Source organism: Odocoileus virginianus, chromosome 1 (assembly GCF_023699985.2).
Source record: "Odocoileus virginianus isolate 20LAN1187 ecotype Illinois chromosome 1, Ovbor_1.2, whole genome shotgun sequence".
Classification (NCBI taxonomy): Eukaryota; Metazoa; Chordata; class Mammalia; order Artiodactyla; family Cervidae; genus Odocoileus; species Odocoileus virginianus.
In genome coordinates, this window is record NC_069674.1 from 6,472,530 (window position 1) to 6,486,383 (window position 13,854).

Here is a 13,854-nt window from a genome sequence, read left to right on the forward strand (position 1 = left end):
ATAGGGATTGCATTGAATCTATAGTTTGTTTTGGGTAGTATAGTCATTTTCACAATATTGATTCTTCCAATCCATGAACACAGTATATTTCTCCATCTATTTGTGTCCTCTTTGATTTCTTTCATCAGTATTTTATAGTTTTCTATATATAGGTCTTTCTTTTCTTCAGGTAGATATACTCCTAAGTATTTTATTCTTTTTGTTGCAATGGTGAATGGTATTGTTTCCTTAATTTCTCTTTCTATTTTCTCATTGTTAGTGTATAGGAATGCAAGGGATTTCTGCGTGTTAATTCCATAAACTCTTAAATCCATTGGCATTGTGTGTGAGGACAGGTGGGAGCCAGGAGTGCTGGGCAATGAGCTTCAGAGACATTTAAATGTGGTTGATGCTCACTCCTTAACAGACCATCCCCAAACTTAGTGGCTTAAAACAACAGCAATCATTTATTTTTCTTATGAATTTGCAATTTGGGTATGACCCCATGGGGATGGCTCATCTTTGCTCTTTGCAGTTTCATCAGTTGGCAGCTAGAGAATTCACTCTGTGTTGCCTCACCTGCATGGCCAGCAAATGGTTCTGGCTGGTGGATGAAGTATCAGCCAGGGACTGGGTCAGTGACTTCAGATCCTCTTCACGGGGGTGACTTGGCTTCTACTTGAGCTTCCTCACAACTTGGTGGGCAAATTCCAAGGGTAACCACCACAGGAGAGCAAGGAGGCATTTTTCCCTATCTAACCTTAGAAGTCACATTGTGTTGCTTCAGCCACCCACTATTTCTCAAAGCAGTCACAAAGCCTATTCAATTTCAAGATAGGGAACATAGACCCATAACTCAATGAGTAAAGTTAGAGTAAGGTTAGACTGTAAGAAGAAATCAGAAATAAGATATGGTTTTAATCATCTTAGGAAAATACAAACCACCATATTAACAAGAAAGAGATTCTCTGGTGGCTCAGACGGTAAAGAGTCTGCCTGCAATGTTGGAGACTGAGTTCCATCCCTGGGTTGGGAAGATCCCCTGGAAAAGGGCAACCCACTCCAGTATTTCTGCCTGGAAAATCCCATGGATGGAGGAGCCTGGCAGGCTACAATTCATAAAGTTGAAAAGAGATGGACACGACTGAGCGACTTCACTTTTACTTTCATATTAACAAGCTATAGTAAACTAAGAAGTAAAAATAAAATTACAGTACATTACTTCCACAAAATTTGCCATATTTTTTAAAGCATGTTTTTAATCGAAACATGTCGAAAACGGCTTGCAATATACTCTTCTCAGCTTCTTCCCTTGCATTTTTCATTTGTTCATTATACTTGTCTGTTATCGATTTTATTGTTTTCATCTTTCCTTCTGGTGGTTTATGGGCACATTTCAATTCTACTTATTCAATTTGCATGTTAAATGTATCAGTATAGCTTTTCATCAAGTCTTCCTCCTTCTGTCTCAGCTTTTGGTCTATGTCCTTGTAAATGGGGTCAGAAAAGTAAGCTCCTCGGTTGTTCTGCACCATCTTGTCTATCAGCTCCACCAGCTCCTACACCTGAGCTTCCTTCTCAGCCAGCTCTGTCTTTTTGCTGTTACTGAAAGCACAGCAGCGGTCTCCACACTCCTGTAGGAGGCTTCGTAGGTTTCCATCCGAACTCTCCAGAAAATTGCTTAGGCTCTGGTCCTCCAGATCCTCTTTGCCAGTGAATAAGATGATCATATAGTTCATGGCTGCTTTCCCAAACAGATTCTTGATCAACGCCACGGTTTGCTGCTCTTCCTGTTTGTAGCGGCCCAGCTTCAGGACCAAGACGATGGCGTGAGGCCCAGGACAGGAGGCGAGGACACATCAGCTGATTTCCTTGCAGGTTTTGTCCTGGGTCTCCTTGGTGTCAAAGAGCCCTGGGGTGTCAACAACGAGAAGCTCTCTCCCCTTCCATTCCCGGGATGCTTTCTGACAAGTTTGGGTAACAGTGTGGGCTGCAATCTTAGACTCGAATACTTTGTCCCCGAGGATGGGGTTTGCAGTCGCACTTTTCCCACTTTCGGTCTTTCCGACCAGAACTATCCTCAGAGCGTTGTTAGGGTTGGCAGCCATGTTTACGTCAGGAGGATCTGAGGTACCCAGACACCACCTTAAGAAAAGGAAGGAGAGGGGAAAGGGGTCAATTTAGGTAAGCAGTAACCATTCTCAAGTCTTTTTCTAACTTCCTTTGCCTCCCTGAAACTTGTAATATTCTATTATCCACATTGTTTGCAAAAGAAACAGAAAAATTAAACAGTTTAATTGCTGTTGAAAAAAGGACAAAGTAGTTCCATTATCCCCACGAAGAAGTGTCAGGTCTGTTACCAAGCCCAAGCTGTTCTACTCACCACACAACAAGCCAATAAATCCAGACACGAATTGTTGGAGTGAGGAATGATGACTTTAATCAGAAGGCCAGCAGACCAAGGAGGATGGCAGTTTAGCGTCTCCAAGAACCCTCTCATCTCAGTCGGGATTCAGGGTCCTTTTATATACAGTAGAGAGGGAGAAGGGACTTTCAGTGGCCTCACCAATGGTAGAAGGGGACCTGTTAACTGGTTGCTGGCTAACAGTTGCTCACGTGCTTGGGAGGAGGGGCCCACTCGGATGCCTGACCAACGGCTGAGTAGGCCTGTTATAGCTGGTGTCTGTCTGAATGAAGTGTGCATGCGGAGCCAGGGAGGGAAAGCCCCTTATGACTCACTGTCCTAGTTTCTATAATTAAAGCAGTATGATGTAGGTGCCTGAATAGAGAGAACAGCAAAGCAAAAACAGAAAATCTGGAAATAGACCAAATTAACCACGTTGTATTTATTCATATTCAATTCATTTACATTATGCAACATTTATATTCAATAAGGTAGCATCTCACATCAAGAGGAAGAAAGATAGACTAATAAGCCACATGGAGACAATCATATACGAAAAGATAAAACTATATCCATTTCCTGATGCCTTTCAAACTCCAAATAGGTTAGACTTTCCAATGTTGAAAAATCCATATAAATAATAGAAGAAACATGGATAAATCATTGTAACCTAGAGGTCAGGAAAATATTTCTAAAATTTGAAATAGAGTAAGGTAAGAGACAGGCTTCCCTGGTGATTCAGTCAGTAAAGAATCTGCTGGCAATGCAGGATACCTGGGGGGAATATCCCTCAGAGAAGGAAATGGCAACCCACTTCAGTATTCTTGCCTGGGAAACCCAAGGGACAGAGGAGCCTGGTGGGCTACAGTCAATGAAGTCACAAAAGCCAGACACAACCTAGCTACTAAACTGCCACAAGGAAAGAGACACCTAAATTTGATTATATAAAAATCAGAAAGATGATGTGAGATAATAATGCTGCCAAACACAAATTAAAACACAATTGTCAAACTAGGGGAAAATTTTTTCCTTCTTTTATAAAAGAGGGGTCATTTCACTTTTATACAAAGAATATCTGTACAGATGGCCAATAAGCACATGAAAAGATGCTCAGTATCACTATTCAAGAAATGCAAATGAAAACTATAATGATGTATCACCTCACAGCGATGATTTGATGGCCATGATCAAAAAATCTACAATAAATGCTAGAGAGTGTGGGGAGAAAAGGGAACCCTCCTACACTGTTGGTGGGAACGTGAATTGGTAGAGCCTCTATGGAGAACAGTCTGGAAGATCCTCAAAAAACTGAAAATAGAATTGCCATATGATCCACAGTCCCACTCCCGGGCATATATCCAGACAAAATTCTAATTTGAAAACATGCATGCACCTCTATGTTCATAGCTGCTGCTGCTGCTAAGTCGCTTCAGTTGTGTCCGACTCTGTGTGACCCTATGGACAGCAGCCCACCAGGCTCCTCTGTCCACAGTATTCTCTAGGCAAGAATACTGGAGTGGGTTGCCATTTCCTTCTCCTCTATGTTCATAGCAGTTCTGTTATAATAGCCAAGACACAGAAACAAACTAAATGTCCATTGACAGATGAATGTATAAAGAAGACGCAGTTCATATATACAATGGGATATTACTCAGCTATAAAAGAGAATGAAATAATGTCATTTGCAACTACATGTATGAACTAAGGTGTTATCATATTGAGGGAAATTAGACAGAGAAAAACAAATATTATATGATATCATTTGTATGTGGAATCAAAAATAAATCAAATAAACTTACTTACAAAACAGAAACAGACCAACTGACACAGAAAACAAACATGATTCCCAAAGGGGAAAATCAGGAAAGAGGGATAAATTAGTTGTATGGGGTTTATGGATACATAGTAGCTGTTCAGTCCCTCAGTCCTGTCCGACTCTTTCTGGCCCCATGGGCTGCAGCATGCCAGGCTTCCCTGTCCTTCACCATCTCCCAGAGCGTGCTCAGACTCATATCCATTGAGTCCGTGATGTCATTCAACTATCTCGACCTCTGTTGTTCCCTTCTCCTCCTGCCTTCTATCTTTCCAAGCATCAGGGTCTTTTCCAATGAGTTGGCTCTTCCCATCAGGTGGCCAAACTTTTGGAGCTTCAGCTTCAGCATCAGTCCTTCCAGTGAATATTCAGGATTGATTTTCTTCAGGGTTGACTGATTTGACTTCCTTGCAGTCCAAGGGACTCTCAAGAGTTTTCTCCAACACCACAGTTCAAAAGCATCAATTCTTTGGCACTCACCCGTCTTCATGGTCCAACTCTCACATCCATACATGATTACTGGAAAAACCATAGCTTTGACTATACAGACCTTTGTCAGCAAAGTAATATCTCTGCTTTTTAATATGCTATCTAGCTTGCTCATAGCTTTTCTTCCAAGGAGCAAGCATCTTTTAATTTCATGACTGCAGTCACCATCTGCAGTGATTTTGGAGCCCAAGAAAATAATGTCTGTCACTGTTTCCATTGTTTCCCCATCTTTTCACCATGAAGTGATGGAACTGGATGCCATTATCTTAGTTTTTTGAATGTTGAGGTGTTTTTTTTTTTAATTAGTTGGAGGCTAATTACTTTACAATATTGTAGTGGTTTTTGTCATACATTGACATGAATCAGCCATGGATATACATGTATTCCCCATCCCGATCCCCCCTCCCACCTCCCTCTCAATGTTGAGTTTTAAGCCAGTTTTTTTACTCTCCTCTTTCACCTTCTTCCTCTTCACTTTCTGCCATAAGGGTGGTGTTACTGCTTATCTGTTATTGATATTTCTTCCAGCGATCTTGATTCCAGCTTGTGCTTCATCCAGCCCAGAATTTCTCGTGATGTACTCTGCATATAAGTTAAATAAGCAGGGTGACAATATACAGCCTTGACATACTCCTTTCTCAATTTTGAACCAGTCTGTTTACATGCCCGGTTCTATCTGTTGTTTCTTGACCTGCATACAGGTTTCTAAGGAGGTAGGTAAGCTAGTTTGTTGTTCTCATCTCTTGAAGAATTTTCCACAGTTTGTTGTGATCCTCACCATCAAAAGCTTTAGCATAGTCAATGAAGCAGAAGTAGATGTTTTTCTGGAATCCTCTTGCTTTTTCTTTGATCCAGTGGATATTGACAATTTAATCTCTGGTTCCTCTGCCTTTTCTAAATTCAGCTTGTACATCTGGAAGTTCTTGGTTCATGTACTAGTGAAGCCTAGCTTGGAGAATTTAGAGCATTACCTTGCTTGCATGTGAAATGAATGCAATTGTGAAGTAGTTTGAACAGTCTTTGGCATTACCCTTCTTTGGTATTGGAATGAAAGCTGACCTTTTGTTATACATAGTGATATGTTACATATACATATACATACCACTATATATAACATACATAAGCAACAAGAATTTACTATATAGTAAAAAGGAACTATATTCAATATCTTGTATTAACCTATAATGGAAAAAATCAGAATATATATATGGGCTTCCCTTGTAGCTCAGTCAGTAAAGAATCTGCCTGCAGTGCAGGAGACCTGGGTTCGATCCCTGGGTTGGGAAGATCCCCTGGAGAAGAAAATGACAACCCACTCCAGTGTCCTTGCCTGGAAAATCTCATGGAAAGAGGAGACTGGTGGGCTGCAGTCCATGGGGTCGCAGAGTAGGGCACGATTGAGCGACTAATACTTATTTACTAAGTTATTTACTAAGTCTACTATTTATATATATTTACTATATATATATTTACTGTAAACTATATATATATTAAACATATATTCATATATTATATTTATATATCATTAATATATAAATATATTTTTTTATATATTTACTAAGTACTTTATATATAATATATACTGTATAGCAGTAAAGAATGTGCCTGCAATGCAGGGGACATGGGAGATTCAGGTTTGATCCCTGGGTTAGGAAGATCCCCTTGAGGAAGGCATGGCAACCAATTCCAGTATTCTTGCCTGGAGAATTCCATGGACAGAGGAGACTGAAGGATTACAGTTCATGGGGTTGCAGAGAGTTGTATATGATTGAAGTGACTGAGCATGCACACACACACACAAACACACATATGTGTAAAACTGAATCGCTTGGCTATAATTATAGTTAATCAACTATACTTCAATAAAAATATTTTAGCAAACAATATCTAAAAGTAGAGAAACAAAAGACCAACAACTTGATAGAAAACGGAGTAAGAGGTGAGAATAAACAGTTCAAACAAAAATGTAAATATCCCTTGAATATATAAAAAGATACTACCCTTCGCTCGTAATAGAGAAAAACATATCAAAACATAGAAAAACTAAAACTAACTTAATATTGCACTAGGATACTATTTCTCACCTACAGGTTTGAAAAAACCCAGAAATTAGCTGGCATAATCTATTGGTAAAAGATATAGGGGAGGGACTCCCTGGTGGCCCAGTGGTTAAGAATCTACCTTGCAATGCAGGGGATGTGGGTTCAATCCCTGGTCAGGGATTTAAGATACTACATGCCACGGAGCAACTAATCCCTTCACAACTGGAGAGTCCATGTGTCACAATGAAAGATCCCACATGAGGCAAGGAAGATCCCGCATGCTGCAACTAAGATGCAGTGCAGCCAAATAGATAAATACATTCTTTTTAATAAATAAAAGATGTAGGGGAAATATATCTTCTCCTGCATGGCTGTTGGGAATAAAAGAACAGTCTAAAACAACTAGAGGAGAAGTTAGCAAGGTCTTGTATATGTGCATTTACATACACATTTACCCTTTTATTATCAAGCTCAATTTTAGGATTTATTCCAAAGGCACCCAACAAGAATATGGAAGAAAATTATGCATAAAGCTCTGTGTGTGTGTGTGTGTGTGTGTGTGTGTGTGTGTGTGTGTGTGTCTGTGCGTGTGTGTGCTCAGTAATGTTCAACTCTTTGTGACCCTATGGACTGTAGCCTCCCAGGCTCCTCTCTCCTTGGAATTTTCCCAACAAGAATACTGGAGCGGGTTGCCATTTCCAAGGGATCTTCATACCCAGAGATTGAGCCCATGTCTCCTGCATCTCCTGCATTGGCAGGCAGATTCTTTACTATTGGGCCACCTGGGAAGCCCACAGAAGTCTGTTAACTGCACCACTATTGGAATCTCAGAATACCAAAAACCTATCAAATGCCCATCATTAGGGTAGGCACCTGGTTAAATTAACTAAGGCATATTCACACAGTGAAGCACTGGTCAGCTGAAGAAAAAATGAGGTATATCTTTATATCCTAGTATGGAGACATCTCCAGGATATAACATTAAGCAGAAAAAACAAAGAAGAAAATAATGTACAGTTTACTAGCATTTCTCTAACAAGGAAGAATGTGACCTACATATATAAAATGTAATACATATATTTTTCATTCATCTGTAAAAACAATGGCCAAATAATCTGAAAGCTAAACAAGCAAAAAAGTTACTTATATGGGTATGGGAAGAAGAGGAGGGAGACGACAGGGACAGAAACTGGGAATCAGACTTGTTTGGATATACTTATATTTCATTGATTTGATCTTAAAACCCTATATGTAGTTTACATAATCATACAGCAAAAATTATATTTAAAATCCTAGTAAAAATCAAAAGCAAATGAAACAAACAAGGTTAATTGTATTTTGTGTGGTGAATGAACCACACAAAAAATTGTTCCAAGAGACTTGATAACGCAGTCATTTCTCTGTCCATCTCCAGTGGGATATACTTTAAGTCCTCCAAACCCTTGCCCCAGAATATCTGAAAAATTTTTCAGGAATCATATTCTTCATTGTGTGTGTGTGTGTGTGTGTGTGTGTGTGTGTTTGTATAGTTTTGAAGTCCATTGGAAAGACATCAAAACAATGATAAGCCCAGTAGAAATGAGTACCCTTAGTGCCAGACTGCAGTCTTCAAATGCCCATTTCCTGCCAAAAAATTAGTTGATTTACACATACTGCAATATGAGCTTCCCTGGTGGCTCAACAGTAATGAATCTGCCTGCAATGCTGGAGACCCAGGTTTGATCCCTGGGTCAGAAAGATTCCCTGGAGAAAACAGCAACCCACTCCAGTATTCTTGCCTGGGAAATCCCATGAACAGAGAATGGCGGGCTATAGTCCATGGAGTCATAAAGAGTTAGACACAACTTAGTGACTAAACAACAGCTGTACTGCAATATAAAGTAACAATTAAATTTTAAAAAAAGATTTAGACTGAGTGGTCTCTAAATTGCCTTCCAACTCTAAAGACCTTGGGACACATTTCCTATTAAAAGAAATGTCTGGGTTATCAAGTGTACTCAATGTCTATCCCAACAACAACTGGATGGGAGGTGCAGTGTTGAGCAAAAGGTTGTCACATTAAAATGCTGGAGAGGGTGTGGAGAAAAGGGAACCCTCTTACACTGTTGGTGGGAATGCAAATTAGTACAGCCACTATGGAAAACAGTGTGAAGATTTCTTAAAAAGCTGGAGATAGAACTGCCATATGACCCAGCAATCCCACTTCTGGGCATACACACCAAGGAAACCAGATCTGAAAGAGACACGTGCACCCCAATGTTCATCGCAGCACTGTTTATAATAGCCAGGACATGGAAGCAACCCAGATGCCCATCAGCAGACGAATGGATGAGGAAGCTGTGGTACATATACAACATGGAATATTACTCAGCCATTAAAAAGAATTCATTTGAATCAGTTCTAATGAGAAGGATGAAACTGGAGCCCATTATACAGAGTGAAGTAAGCCAGAAAGATAAAGACCATTACAGTATACTAACACATATATATGGACTTTAGAAAGATGGTAACGAGAACTCTATATGCAAAACAGAAAAAGAGACTCAGATATTTAGAACAGACTTGTGGACTCTGGGAGAAGGCGAGGGTGGGATGTTTCAAGAGAACAGCATTGAAACATGTATATTATCTAGGGTGAAACAGATCACCAGCCCAGGTTAGGTGCATGAGACAAGTGCTCGGGCCTGGTGGACTGGGAAGACCCAGAGGGATCGGGTGGAGAGGGAGGTGGGAGGGGGGACTGGGATGGGGAATACATGCAAATCCATGGCTGATTCATTTCAATGTATGACAAAAACTACTGTAATGATGTAAAGTAATTAGCCTCCAACTAATAAAAATAAATGGAAAAAAAAAATGAGACGCATGGACAATATGTTAACAGACATCCTTACTCCCCTCCCTACCGCCACCTCCCCGCTCTGGCAGCATCCTCCTGACTTGTTTGCACAGCACCTGGCCCCTTCTCAGGCCCGAATCCACGCCCTTCCCAGGCTCCCCTATCCTACTGTCCCTGCAGCTCTGTCTCCCTGGGATCTTTTCTCAGCCAGGCTCACTTGATTTAAGGACTTGATGAGCTGTCTGGTTTCCTCCAGAGAAGCTGTTTGAGCCCCTGCGTTTGCTCTAACTGCTGCACCTCTGAGACCTCGGAGCCAGGAAGCAGATTGGGTGGGGCCAGTGAAAATAGTGTTTTGTTTTTAAAAAGACAGAAATGTTGCCCCATAATTTGGTGGGTGCTTCAGTTTTGCCAGGTTGAAAGCTTTTTCTCCATGTGCCTGCTATCACACCAGAATGTCGAAAGCTTTATTTGTTGTTTGGGTTATAGTAAAGTGAAGTGAAAGTGAAAGTCACTCAGTCATGTCTGACTCTGCGACCCCATGGAATTGTAACCCCATGGTCTATACAGCCCATGGAATTCTCCAGGCCAGAATACTGGAGTGGGTAACCTTTCCCCTTCTCCAGGGGATCTTCCCAACCCAGGGATCGAACTGGGCTCTCTTGCATTGCAGGCAGATTCTTTACCAACTGAGCTATCAGGGAAGCCCATGGAATGGTATCAACTCTGATTTTAGGCCTCACCCAATGAGAACAAATCCCCAGACTCCCACTGGCAGGACCCATGACCCTGGTGTGCTTCCTCACACTGATTCTCAGGTGTAGGTGGTTATAGCTATAAACCTCCAGCGGTGGAACAGAGAGCAGTGGTACTAAAAGGGGGACTACACAGAGGGGACCATTCATGGGCCCTTGGCTCCAGGAGTCTGGGATGAGGGATCACTGTTAGTCCAGACTCACTCCTCCCAGTGTTCCTGAGTCCCAAGGGTCATCAGAGCCATGGATGGTTACAGACAGTTACAGATAAAAGCTTTATTTGCCACTTGTCTCCAATAGCCAGGAAGCAAGAAGCAAGGAAATAGGTTTTTCTCTCACAGTTTTCTGTTTCTCTCAGGAAATCCACAGTTCCCTTCCTTACTTGCCCACCTAGGTTTCTAGCCCCACACCTCCAAAATCCACAATGTTTGCTTAGCTATTCCCTGAATTCTTAGCCATTCTGTGACCCTAATGGTGGAAGAAGAGGTTGATTAGGAGAACAGGAATTGAGGAAAGAATGTGGAGGCTGCCATAACCATCAGACAGCATCCCATAACTTGCCTTCTTTCTGGGGTTTGTCATTTGGTTTGCACGATTTCTGCTATTATTTTCATTTCTTCCTTTTGGTTTCAATTTGACAGCTTGTGTTGCTTTGATTCAATCCTTCCCTGAAGAGAATGTTCTTCGGTGCTTTCTTAGTAGAGACGGATGCTATAAGTAAAACTTTATCAAGTAGCAAAGGAACAACTGAAGTGTACGCCACAGTATATCACAGCACCGACTTCCTTCTGTTTCTTGTAAACCCCTGTATTTTCAAGAAATGGGCAACAGGGTGATTTATTGTAAATTCACTTGTGCAGAGAAAAATAACTTCCTGCCTCAGACGCTACGCTGTCTTATTTGACACTTGAAGGTCACAGCACACCTTCATCACCACAAGGTCATAGCACAGGCTAGAAAGCCTAGGTTATAGGCCTGGGTCCCCCGGGTTGTTCCCGCTGAAGTGTTCAGAAGGGATGAGAGGAGAGAGGCTGGGCCAGGGAGAAATCTCATCATGGAAACTGCACTGAAATATCCTTAGAATCCTTTTCAGACCCCTCCTCAGGCAGACCTGGCCTGAGGATGAAGTGAAAGGGTTTTCCTGGGAGTCTTCAAACGCATATCAGGACTCATTCAGAGCAGGCCCAGCAGGCAGCACTTCTGAGTTCCACATGAATGAAACAAAATAAACTCTTGTAAGCTGGAATAGTGTGTGGATATTGCTATCTTTCAAGATCCTAACAATGAAGTTCTCAAAGCCTAAGATAAATAATAAGTAAATAAATCAGATGGATGATAAATAGTTGAGCAGCTTTGTGGCTTTTGACTGTTGTTTATCATGAAAAAAAATACCTCAAGAATAGTACTTAAGTGACATTAAGCTTTGAGAGGTCACACATGACTATTTGGAAATGAAAAGTGACACTAGCATTTCTCTTATCCTCTGCAAGTATAACATATTTGTGTTTAGTGGAGATTCAAAGATTCCCAATAAAATAGCAATCTGGAAGACAGTGTCACCTAGGTCCTCATTAGCTCTATTTCATTCAACTACAATTAAGGACAGCAAGAAGGGGAAACTAAACTGTCCAAAGCCCAGGCACACTGCAGGAAGGAAGAGGAGGGGAGCTAGCAACGTGGCCAGTGTTTAATTTCAGCTACTGACAGGGTCTCCTCCAAAACGTTGAGAGGAGCCCTGCTAACTTATCACTGACGAACATCCATAACTGACAAACATTATTTAGAGAAAAAATTTAAAGTCTCTAAACATTGTCCTATGTTCATATAACAAATGAAGAAACATTTACTCAGAAAAAAATATACTGAATCTTAGAACAGTGAGCGTCTGCATCATACTTGAACCATGACCTACTTCCTCCCTCCCCAACCCAGCCTCAGTTTGACAGAAACCCCATTCTTGGCAGGGGTGGCCAAGAAGATGAGGCTCCCTCTCCCCACAGTTATTCATCGAGAATATAGTATCTTACCAAAATGGGTAGCATTTCTGGTCTGCATAGACTAAATGTCTGATAATTAAGATTAGGCAATAGTTTCTAATGGTGGTGGTGGTTTAGTCACTAAGTTGTGTCCCACTCTAATATATGACACCAAAAGCACCAAAGAAAAGCAGATAATTTATATTTAATCAGGATTTAACTTTCCCATCAAAGAGCACTATCCAAAAAGTGAAAAGACAACTTGCAGAATGAGAGAAGATATTTGCCAACTGTATATCTGATAAAGATCTAATGTCCAGAATATATAACAAACTCTTGTGCTGTGCTTAGTCGCTCAATCGTGTCTGACTCTTCGCAACCCCATGGACTGTAGCCCGGCAAGCTCCTCTGTCTGTGGGGATTCTCCAGGCAAGAATACTGGAGTGGGCTGCCATGCCCTCATCCAGGAGATCTTCCAGGGATCAAACCAGGGATCAAACCCAGGTTTCCTGCATTGCAGGTGGATTCTTTACTGACTGAGCAGCCAGGGAAGCCATAACTCTAACAACTCCACAATAAAAAGACAAATTGCCTAATTTTTAAATGGGCAAAATGTTTGAATAGGAATTTCTTCAAGTAAAATACACAGGTGGCCAATAAACATATGAAAAGAAGATAAACATCATCAGTCATTAGGGAAATGCGAATCTACACCAAATAAGATACCACTTCATACTCAGTGGGATGGTTATAATCTTTTAAAAAGAAAAAATAACAAATACTGATAAGTATGTGAATAAATTTAATCTTTTTTTAATTAGTTGGAGGCTAATTACTTTACAATATTGTAGTGGTTTTTGTCATACATTGACATGAATCAGCCATGGATTTACATGTATTCCACATCCCGCTCCCCCCTCCCACCTCCTTCTCTACCTGATCCCTCTGGGTCTTTCCAGTGCACCAGGCCCGAGCACTTGTCTCATGCATCCAACCTGGGCTAGTGATCTGTTTCACCATAGATAATATACATGTTTCAATGCTGTTCTCTCGAAACATCCCACCCTCGCCTTCTCCCACAGAGTCCAAAATTCTGTTCTGTACATCTGTGTCTCTTTCTCTGTTTTGTATATAGGGTTATCATTATCATCTTTATAAATTCCATATATATGTGTTAGTATGCTGTAATGGTCTTTATCTTTCTGGCTTACTTCACTCTGTATAATAGGCTCCAGTTTCATCCATCTCATTAGGACTGATTCAAATGAATTCTTTTTAATGGCTGAGTAATATTCCATGGTGTATATGTACCACAGCTTCCTTATCCATTCGTCTGCTGATGGGCATCTAGGTTGCTTCCATGTCCTGGCTATTATAAACAGTGCTGCAACGAACATTGGGGTGCACGTGTCTCTTTCAGATCTGGTTTCCTCGGTGTGTATGCCCAGAAGTGGGATTGCTGGGTCATATGGCAGTTCTATTTCCAGTTTTTTAAGAAATCTCCACACTGTTCTCCATAGTGGCTGTACTAGTTTGCACTCCCACCAACAGTGTAAGAGG

General features: G+C 41.0%; 1 pseudogene; it reads right to left on the reverse strand.

The window, feature by feature from the left end:
* Positions 1-877: 877 nt before the first annotated feature.
* On the reverse strand, positions 878-6,130 carry LOC110125829 (GTPase IMAP family member 7-like; annotated as a pseudogene).
* Positions 6,131-13,854: the final 7,724 nt, after the last annotated feature.